A 12,329-nucleotide genomic window follows, 5' to 3' on the forward strand; every position below is an offset into this window, starting at 1 on the left:
GGTATTACTAAAGAAATTCTGGTATAGTAGGATTAAATGTTAAAATTAAATGTTACAATGATTGTAACTTCATGTCTTGGGCTGTTACGTCGCATTATGGGCTATATGGGCTGTATTTTCTCGTTCTTGTTCGTATTTCTCTTCGATTTGCATTTTCGATGACACTTTCCAATATTTTAGCAAATTCAAAGTCCATGAAAAATACTTAGAAAGCAAACAAAAGTACTTATAAGAGTATACGACCATTTGATAACACTCACTGTGAAAATTTTTGCAAGTGAAGATGTTTAAGACAACAGGCACATTATTGCCGAACGCAAAGTGCACATAACTTTCTCCTTTATTTTTTGGTATCTGACTTCTTACAACTGTGTGTATTTTTCTTTCCTCTGCCCATACTTCTCGTACGTCACTGAATCTGGTTTGATGTGGTATTATATAATAATAGATGCACAATCAAAACGAACCAGATTCTTTTACATTAAAAAGAGATAAAATATTATGTCCATATACTATGAAAAGCAATAATTAAAAAAGAGTCGTATTTTAACACATATTTGTTTTTCTTTAACCGTTTGTTAATAAATAATATATCAAAATATATTCGACATAATGTATGTTTTATTTTAAGGCTGTAACATAAAAATAAGAATTACCTGTTATGAAGGCACTACATAGGTAATTATTATCTGTACCTAACAAAAACCAATTTTATCAAAATCAACCTAGTTTGAAATATATGGAGTCTCGATTATATCTCATGGTTGTGTTTGCCCTACGTAGAAAAAAATAAAATAAAATTACTGAAATCTCTTGGGAATTGAAGTACTCAAGAATTGAAAAGATGTTGAAATTACTGTAACTTTGAAGAAGTTGAAAATCAAATGTTTAAAGGTACACTTCTTTTAAACAAAATTCAGAATCAGTATTTTATCTCTTAACTTCATTAGAAGTGAATAATAAAGAAGTTATATACATACAAAAGGTTTTTGTAAGAAACACAGTTGCAAACATATAATTTACAAAATTTCTTGGTCTCTCTTTTTAAAATGGCGATACATAGCTTACAACGTAAACAAAGTTTTAGGAGTAGTGTCCACTTAATAGCTTCTAATGGTAATAGTGGGTTAGGTACAATTAAAACCTAGTTAATGTTTAAAATTTGCCAATGTTTTTACTTTATTTTAAGTCTTTATCAAGGCTATACATGGCACATACCTATAATGGTACATAAAATGATCCATTGTGATTTATATACAGTGAGGTCCTAAGGTAACGGATAAATTCAATATTTTTGTAACTAAAAATCTTTTGACGAAATCCTCATGTAGGTCGGTTTTTATTTTTTGTTGTGCATTTTTTTCAATAGAATCTTTTTATACAGGGCGTGTCGTGTAACAGTGGCCAATACCAACTTTCTTATTTTAGATACAACACCCTGTGTATTATTATATTTTTGAATTTCTTAGAATATTAGGTAAAATTTATATTTAATCTTCTATTCTTATCTTTAACCGTTTTTAAGTAATCGAGGTTGGAAAAGTGACATTTCGTGTATTTTTCCTCATAAAATCTAAACAGTTCGACCTAGAGTAAAATGTTTTTTACATTATTATCTTACTTTTTAATATGCTATCTAGTGGTATCAAACCCAGAGATGATAGGATTATATTCAAAATGACAAATTTTGAAATTTAGGGCCGACCACGACAATTTTCGTATTTTATTTTTATTTAATACCACTAGATAGCATATTAAAAACTAAGATAGTAATATAAAAACTAATTAAAATGGACCAAATCCAATAGTTGGCTGTATACCCTGAATCAATATAAAGACAAAAGCTTTTTGTAAATACAAAAAGCTTTTGTCTTAATATAAAAACCATTTTACTCTAGATCGAACTGTTTAGATTTTGTGAACAATTGTCACTTTTCCAACCTCGATTACTCAAAAACAGTTAAAGATAGGAATAGAAGATTGAATATAAATTTTATCTAGAATATTCTTAGAAATCAAAAGATATAATAATATACAGGGTGTTGTATTTAAAATAAGAAAGTTGGTATTGGCCACTCTTACACGACACGCCCTGTATAAAAAGATTATATTGAAAAAATGCACAACAAAAAACAAAAATCGACCTGTACGAGGATTTCGTCAAAATATTTTTAGTTACAAAAATATTGAATTTATCCGTTACTTTAGGACTCACATGTCGTATGGAAATAATCAACATTGACCACACCGGGTTTATTTAAAAAAAAATAGCCTCGATAAAAACGTAAAATAGGTAAAGTCTATACGTTAGCAATTGTACAAAACCCACTATTACCATTAGAAACATAGACTAGTTAGAAACTTTATTTTAAAACTAGAACAGCTAAGAAAAAATGAATGTTTGTCCAACCTCAAATTCTATCTACAACATTTCATGGGATTTACAAAATCCAAGAGAAAATATTAATATGACGACGTTTTAAAACGTTAATAAAATTAGGTTTAATTCAATAAGAAAGTAATGAAGGATACATTAAAACTATAGGATTGTAATAGAATATTTTATTGAAACTCGTAATCACTTGAATGAATTATTGTGATTTATATTTATTTTGTACAAATACTTTTATTGTGTCCCATTTCCTGTTTTTAAAAACATTTGGATACTTTTCTACCAAATTTAAAACTTCCATTTTTTTTGGCGGAATTTTCTTCTTAATATGACGTGCAAAGAATTTTTGCGTAAGTTCTTTTTCCTCTTTTGTCCATGGAACTAAAATACGTTTACCTTACTCCTGTATTCTATTTTGTGACGGGATGTTTACTTCATTTTGTTGAAGAATAGGTTGATTAGTATTTTCTTCGTCACTATCAGCTTCTTCTGCGTCTTCCAATATCTCGTTATCGACTTCAATCTCATTTAAATTTCGATTTTTATGGTCAATAATATTTTGGAAACTTTTGCGGTTTGGTAAATGTCTGACGGGAGACGATACCACTCATCATGAGTTTTTGAGGTACGCCCCATAAATTTTGCTAGTTGTTCTAGTTCACCCTTTTCCATTTTTAAAATTTGTATTATTGTTGCTAAGTGTTTTCTGAGGCGAGTTGACGTGAGGGTAGTGATTTTGTTTGCATCATTCAACACCTTAGAAGCATGCTTTCTGAGAACATGATATCCACTGATGCAGTTAATAGTATTCGGTATGCCAAATAGGTATTCGTTGTAAGAGGTAAAAAAATTATTCCTATATTTAATTAAAGTGTCAACTCCACTTTTGGTCAATTTGTCAAACAGAACAGGTACGCCTCTACCTCTCTTACCTCTTATTACTATGCGTTTTAAAGAGTGAACTAAAATTTTCTCGGTTTCTGTTAGGACTTTCTCAAACTCTTTAGAAGATTGAGAATCATGATGTTTTAAATAAATATCTAAAGGTAATCTCTGCAGCTCCATATAAAGTATGAATAATTAATAACATGCTACATGTTTTGACATTGCATTATTTTATGTTTCATGAATTTGGCCAAATCTTATCATACGTTAATTCAATCCATAGTAATATTAAATTTACAAGAGAAATAAAACAAAACCAGTCAATAAATTTTCTAGACTTAAAAATTATAAGAATTGAAAACAAACACGAGTTCTCTGTATTTCATAAACCTATACATACTGACACAACCATACACAGTACTTCATCCCATCCTGCACAACATAAATTAGCAGCCTACTACAGTATGTTCCACAGATTGACAGAAATCCCAATGTCAAATAATAACTTCGAAGTAGAATTGAATATCATTAAACTTATAGCAATAAATATTGAATACAACGAACACATAATAAACAAAATGTTACAGCAAAAACTACTCAAGAAAGCCCTTAAATCAATCTTCCCACCACAAGAGAAAAAGCCCAATACAATATATTGCTCGATCACGTCATATACAGGTAATATATTAACTAAAATAGCCAGACAGATCAAAAGAAAAGAATAACACCAGCATTTAAATATATTAAGAACAACAAGAGCCATTTGCTGATCGGTTTAGGTCACCGAAACCCAACCAATTATGATTGGATCAACAGAAACAACTACTCCGTGGGCTAATACCCCTACCGGCATTGAATTATACTATTGATCCAATGGTCGCAGCACAACACAACCCATCAAGTGTGAAACGCCAAACAGCTGTTTCGGTCCGCCAGACCTTATCAGTGACGCTTGGCTTCTCCATTGGAAAGTTGTCCGTTCTGCTTAAGGGGACAAGGTCCTCTGAATCTCAAATGTAAATGAGAATGCAATCCACTCTTAACTGATCAACATTTAATATGTCATCACAGGTGTTCCGTGTGCAATGCTGCCAGGTCACCCATGTACAGCTTGGAACAACAAGAGCCATTTGCTGATCGGTTTAGGCCGCCGAAACCCAATTAATTATGTTTAGATCAACAGAAACAACTACTCCGAGGGCTAATACCCCTACCGGCATTGAATTATACTATTGATCCAATGGTCGCAGCACAACACAACCCATCAAGTGTGAAACGCCAAACAGTTGTTGCGGTCCGCCAGACCTCATCAGTGACGCTTGGCTTCTCCATTGGAAAGTTGTCCGTTCTGCTTAAGGGGACAAGGTCCTCTGCATCTCAAATGTAAATGAGAATGCAATCCATTCTTAACTGATCAACATTTAATATGTCATCACCGGTGTTCCGTGTGCAATGCTGTCAGGTCACCCATGTACAACTTGGAACAACAAGAGCCCTTTGCTGATTGGTTTAGGTCACCGAAACCCAACCAATTATGTTTGGATCAACAAAAACCACTACTCCGAGGGGTAATACACCTACTGGCATTGAATTATACTATTGATCCAATGGTCGCAGATCAACACAACCCATCAAGTGTGAAACGCCAAACAGCAGTTTCGGTCCGCCAGACCTCATCAGTGACGCTTGGCTTCTCCATTGGAAAGTTGTCCGTTCTGCTTAAGGGGACAAGGTCCTCTGAATCTCAAATGTAAATGAGAATGCAATCCACTCTTAACTGATCACATAGGTGACCTAGCAGCATTGCACACGGAACACCTGTGATGACATATTAAATGTTGATCAGTTAAGAGTGGATTGCATTCTCATTTACATATAAAATACTAGCTTTTATCCTCGATTCGATTGTGATGGCGTCTTCTGCCGAGAAGTATCCCTTGAAAATACAACTTTTTTTAATAAAATGTATCATCTGTGCTTATTTGTGTCCCTGTCAAAATTGCAAAAATAATCAATATGATCGGTTAAAAAGTTAAACAGGGAATGCGAAAAAAAACAAGCCGACAAACACCTTACACTCACATTTATAATATTAGTTAATATTTTCACAGAAAAAAAGACAAAGCATAACCAGAGATAGATAAAAACTAAGCATCTTAACGAAAGAATCTTATTAACACAGCGCCAAACCACATTTTCAAAATTCACAACATTTTTAATGCATTTACAACCCCTAACATTAAATGCTTTTTAATACACAACGTTTTAGCAATGTGCTTCAAAAAATTATACACATGGCGCTGAGAAATAAGGTTATAAAACCTTTCAAAAAGAATAAAAGACTGCAGATAACAAGAAAGTAAGATAAAACCAATAATATATTGTAAATCCAAAAACTAAACAAAAAATATCCATTCTAAAAATTAAACTCAAACGCGAATCGACCAGATGTTACTCGAACCTTTATAAACCTGGAATCTAAGACAATCTAAGTGACTAACTGGCTTCCAAAATCGTATCACATCCTGTAGATGCCAATTGAACCGCTAAGCTGTAACGACATGAATATCGCTTCAACTCAATATACACAAATCGATGGTGGCGCTGCTTATTTTTTGCCTCGAACTACGATTTATTTACGAATCAAAAAACGGTCCAATTGGATTCCGGGTTCATATCGCGTAAAGAGCCTTATAATATCATCCACTATGCGTTTCTGATATTATTTTGAAGAGGTCAATTGGCATCCGAATACCGGATGCCAATTGACCAGCGGAAGCCAATTGAACCTACAACTTTATATGTGGGAAGTCAATTGTTACCGTAAATAAATATATATATATATATATATATATATATATATATATATATATATATATATATATATATATATATATATATATAGGGATTCTACAGTATTCACTGCCTTCCCTCGCTCAACCGTTTCCATCTCTCTCTGTTGTTCCATTCTCCATCGTTTAGTCCTCTCTTACTCATGGCGTCGTCTACTTCGTTCCTCCAGGATTTTCGGGGTCGTCCTCTTTTCCTCCTTCCTATGGGGCTCCATTCGGTTATTCTCTTTATCCATCTGCTGTCGCTAGTTCTTCTTACATGTCCATACCACTTTAGTCTTTTTTGTTCTATATATGTTAGTATGTCTGTTTCTATTGATGTTCTTTGCTTTATTTTATTTTATTATATTTTATTTATTTTATTTTATTTTATTATATACGCAATTTCTGTTTCATATTATAAAACAATGTCTCAATAACATTAAGGTTTCGACTGTTCGAAAGCCATGAGAGGACTTAAATGTTATTGTCTTCAAACCATTTTTTAGGTGTTTTAGCTGTATGGCATGCAGCACCGTCCTGCTGAAATAAAATACAGGTCCTGGTAGAGATCGTCAGCACTTGGATCAAGACTATTTTTCAAAATTTCTTGATACTTTGCTGCGTTAATTGTGCCGCAGCTTCAAATCATAATTCTTTTGCAACCAGTGCGAGATCATCGACATAAGTTAAAAGAGTGCACCTCAGCCTGGACATGATTTTTCCCATGATGTCGTGTTAAAGGCATTCTTGACGTCAAGCAGGATGAGAGCCACCCATCTCTTTGTATCCTGTGTGACTAAAGAGGTTACTTCTAAGATAAGGACAACCTTAGCTTCTTTCAACATTGTTTTAAACTGCTGTTGTTCAAGCAGTTTGTTTAATCTCAGGAAAACCTGCGGGCATCTTAGTGCGGCGAGTCTTACTGTCTCCGGCATGACTTCATCTATGGCAGGTACTTTTCGGATCTTCATCCGTCCAACAGACTCGCCGAGTTCCAACTCAGTAAAAGGTTCCGGATCTACGAGACCAGTAACCCTTTCACGCCTATCCTCCACCTGAGGAAAGAGTTCTCGTATTAAATGGAGTTTCTCCTCCTCAATCAGGGGGTAGGGTGTCTTTTCCCCCTTCAATTTGGTACAGACAATTTTGAAGCCTTGCCCCAGATATTCCTTTTGAGACCCTGAAGCAGGTTACTCCACCTTTCTCTCTTAGATCTTCTTATCTCATTCCTGTATTCATTCTGCATTCGCTTTAATTCATTTATTCTCTCTTCCAAATCTCCTGCTTGTACTCTTCTTAATCTCTTACACCCCCTTCTTACTCTCATGCAATTTATCCTCAGAAGTTCAAGCTGCTGGTTCCACCAGTATGGTTGTTTTCTTTCATACCTCCCATTTGATCTTAGCTCGTCGAAATCTGCATATAACTACTCGTGAATTCTGTGGAGGCTTAGAAAATACCCATAACATTATTGTACGTGACCAAGCTTTGAGGAATAGATAACATGAAGCTAGCTTGTACGCCAGAAGTCCATTGGAGTTTCCCATGTTACGTCATGGAAATTGTAGATTTAGATTAAGGTGGGCACAACAACATATGCATTGGGGCCAACAAGAATCAAATTCTGTGTTACTCACAGATGCAGCTAGGTTTTGTCTCTACTCTGATCAGGGAAGAGTGGTAGTTTAGAGAGGACCAGGTCGACAAGAGAGACTCAGGCATGTACAGGGTGTTCGTTCATATATAGTGGTCTACGAGTGGATGATGTGGACTGAAATAATTTTTCATTATCGAGTTGTTCCCGTTTTTGTGTAAAGCACTTTAAATCAATATTAATATACTGATCGTATCTTAGAACCTGTTTTTCTTACATTTGCCAATGCCGCAGGTCCTGATTTGCGTTACATACAGAATAATGTAAGGCCACATACTGTAGCAACAGTAAGAGATTGGATTCATAATGAGAATAATACACTTTGACCGTGTCGTCCGTGTCCAGCACAATCGCCAGATCTTAATCCCATCGAGCATGGATGGGATATGCTTCAGGGACGTATTGCTCATCATTTGCACAACGTTCAAACTAGACAGGGTTTTTAAGATCTTCTTACACAAGGATGGATCCTATTGCCTTAAAACAAAATTGATAATTTAATTTAAAGCATGCCAAGGCGGCGGCATCAAGATGTAATTTTGCTGCTGGAGGAAACACAGTATAATAAACATATTTTTTGTTAGATTTTTATGTTTTATATTGACTTTTATGTTAAAAACTTCCATTAAATTGGTGCACTTCTTAACTATTGTTTGATTATTTCATCATAGAGAAATTATATTACACTGAAACTAAGATGAATTTATTGCTGATTAATCAGACATTATAACGATATATCTCTTTTTAAAATCCAATCAAAATTGATGTATATATGAAAAAAAACTTGTTCCTTAGAACTTGTGTTTCTTACACATTTTTGATGTGCTTAATTATTATGAAATAAAGTAATAATTAAAGAAATCAAAAAGAAATGACTAACCTGATAGTAGGCAACAAGTAATGCACAGCCCAATTAATTTAGTTCATTATTATAATCGAATTTTAAGCTTTTATTTGCTTTTTTTATTAATAGCATCTTAATAATCTGATCTATGAAACTTAGTTTATTTATATATTTGAATATTTAAATGGGGTTTTAGAATTACAATTAGATCCTAAAACTTCTTTTATATTGCCAGGTATTGAGTGTCTGTCTTTCATTAATATGATTGACACATTAACAAAATATTTGCTGCGGCTATTTGATAGTTGCTTAGACGGCGATTTTATTTAAATATAAGATAATATTTCAAATCTACTCAAATTATTGCATATTACTTCAGTCGTCAGACTAAAATGCCATTGAACCTCTAAAAATCATACGAACAAACTGAATTTTGCTGAGAATGTCAATTCTCGGACCCTAAAAAAGATGCAAAAAGTTTGCCAGAGCCTACCCCCGGCTTCTCCCCAAAACCCCCTTCATAGGGGGACCAAAAAAAACATTGATTTACCAAGACACTGTAACTACACCCTAAAACAAAGTGTTTCAAATAAAAAAATGTAGCCGAGATAATTTTATACAGAGATGTTCAATCGCGAAATCAATTTTTTAAATAAAATTAAATTTGTATTTCAACTGGACGGTAAAAATTCGATAGCTTTTGATCAGACTATCCTATCGACACAAAGAAATACAAAAGTGAAACTCTACAAAACAATAATACGCCCAGTCCTAACATATGGTTCAGAAACATGGACTTCAACAAAAAGCAATGAAAACATGTTAGAATGTTTCGAAAGAAAAATACTAAGGCGAATCTATGGAGCGGTAAATGGAAATGGTGTCTGGAAAAGACTATATAACTTCGAACTCTATAGAATATACCAGGAACCAGATATCGTAAAACACATTAAGATAGGACGTCTGAGGTGGGTAGGCCATGTAATGCGGATGGAGCAAACCGACCCAGCTAGAAAAACGCTCCTTGATAGACCTATTGGTCAAAGAAGAAGAGGAAGACCCAGAACAAGATTCCTAGATAACATAGATCAAGATATGAGAAATATGAAAATACGTGCTTGGCGGAGGAAGGCGATGGATAAGGACGACTGGAAAAAAATTCTTGGGGGGGCTAGGACCCACACAGGGTTGTAAAGCCAAAATGATGATGATCCTATCGACACAAACACATAGTGATCAACCCTGCCCCTAGGAACATGTGTATACCATTGTACAGTGGCATCCACATGTTCGAAGATAAAACCGGTCTCACCCACTGTGAAGTGGTACTTATCTGACCCCCAGCCAACGTGTGACTTACGTGGGGAGGCTTATGATCTTGAAACTTACTTTGGGTGCCCTGGGTAATGGAACACCCTCTGTTTTTATTGACTGTGGTTAGGCCACCTATCTGTAGGGGTAGCACACAAATCGGCTTTTTGACGTGACAACGTCTTAAATTAGGTTGTGGCTCGGAGTCACTCATGAAAAAGTGTAACGCCCGCTCACGTCTGTTACGATGAGTCACCGAACGAGAGAGAGGCCCGCCGGACCGGCGAAGCCTTGCGTCTCTCTCCCACTCAAACATGATCGGTCCGCTGCGCGCGCAGCACTAGAGAATTAGGCGCGTTGAATCGAATAGAAATTAGTTAAGTTTAAGTTTACATGTACAATGTTTTAGTAAACAAAATATATTTCTATAGTTAAAATTTGTGCAATTCTTATTTTCATTCAATTCCTTGTTCCTATTGTGCAATTTAATAATATTTATATCAATAAATATTCTACCGAGAAAAAGACGTTGTCACGTAAAATCTTCGCCCGTAAAACCGACTTTACAGGCAACCGATTTTTTCCCTATTCATCCTATCGACAAAAATCGAAATGCGTTTTAAAGGTAAATAATGTAACTTTTGTATGCAATTTTATTTTAACACTTAACATCATACGCATACCTACCATATAATTTTCAGTTACCGAAACTGAATTACAAACATATAGGGCCTTATTCCCTATAAATCTTTAATTATCCCCAATAAATCAGGTTTTTTTGTTGATGGTTGCCTATTTACAACCAAAAAATATTTTCATTCCATCTCAATAATTATTAGGTATACAATTAGGTACATGTATTGATGTTGGCCTACTTTAGATTCAAAAGTCTTTTTACACATACAGTAGTTTCATCACAAGGTTTAACATAATTTTCAGGGTTTACCACACTTCAACCCCAATACATTGATGTTTGCTCAGTGGCGCACCCGGGGGGGGGGGTTTGGGGTTAAACCCCCCTCCCCCCAGTGCACTATTCCGACACTGTTACTCACAAATTTTAAGGACTCAAAAATGGTGGTAGCATAAAAAAAATTTCGGTGCCCAACCAAACCCCCCCACAGGAAAATTCTAGGTGTGCCACTGTCTTTGCTACTGCTATAGGGAAGAAAAAATTTAAAATTTTAAAATTTCTTAATATATTCATTTAAAATGTTGTTGACTGGTGTCACATTTAAGACACATACTACAAGTTACATTGACTGCTTTGTTCATGCATCCGTTAAAAAACTTTAATTTGGATTAGTTGCCATCTAGAACCCGTTCAGACAAGGTCTGAGGGTCGGCAACAACCCCTATTGAGAGGACTACGTTGTAGGATATCTGTTAAATACGTTAACATCACAAAGGTTTTTTTCTCAGATATTTAGTGGCTTGACTCATGTATTTTTTTTAAGCCCTTTTCTCCACATTGGACCTGCAGTTCTTTTAATATCGTCGCTCCATCTCATTTGCGGTCTTCCTCGTGGTCTTTTGGCTTTATATGACCGCCAATTCCCGATTTCTTTATTCCATCGGCCATCCGTAAGACGTTCGTTATGTCCAGCCCATTTCCATTTCAGTTTAGCTGCCAGTTCGACAGCTTCTTTTACTTTTGTTCTATTACGAATGTTTTCATTGGTTTTATGGTCTTTGAGTGAGATACCCAGCATCTGTCGTTCCATAGCTCTCTGAGTTTTTCTGATCTTTTCCATGTTTATTTTAGTTAATGTCCAGGTTTGAGCTCCATATGTAAGTACAGGTAGGATACAGGAATTAAATACTTTGGTTCGCAGTCTTTGAGGTATATTTTTATTTTTAAGTACGTATGAGAGTCTTCCGAATGCTGCCATCCCATTTTTACACGTCTGATTATTTCGGTAGTTTGATTTTCTTTGCTTACTGTGACATTTTGACCCAGATATTTATATTCATCTACGTGTTCTATCTCTGTCCCTTCGATGTTTATCATAGGTTTGTCATCTTTATCATATTTAACCACATTGCTTTTTCAACCTTGGTCAAAATTTAACCTTTATATTTCCTTTCCCTAAAGTGGTACCTAATACTTATTCTAGGTAATATTACACTAATGATGGGCCTTTTAACCAGAAAACGTAAAGTTTGTTTTTAATTATATACCTTTTATAAAGGATTTTTTAATCAAACTTTTTATTTCATATATAATATTTTGTCACTTGTACCCGTTGGCTTCTAATCCCCAGTTTTATTTCTGACTTACCCCAGTGTTACAGCGTTGATAATATGCCACTAAAATGTTTTTTCGTAAAAGTAACTTAAATAAAGTAAAAACTCGGACATATTACTTGACTTAATTTTTGCAACCTTGAATAATAGAATCAGATTTTT

The sequence above is a fragment of the Diabrotica undecimpunctata genome, chromosome 1, assembly GCF_040954645.1.
Source record: "Diabrotica undecimpunctata isolate CICGRU chromosome 1, icDiaUnde3, whole genome shotgun sequence".
Classification (NCBI taxonomy): Eukaryota; Metazoa; Arthropoda; class Insecta; order Coleoptera; family Chrysomelidae; genus Diabrotica; species Diabrotica undecimpunctata.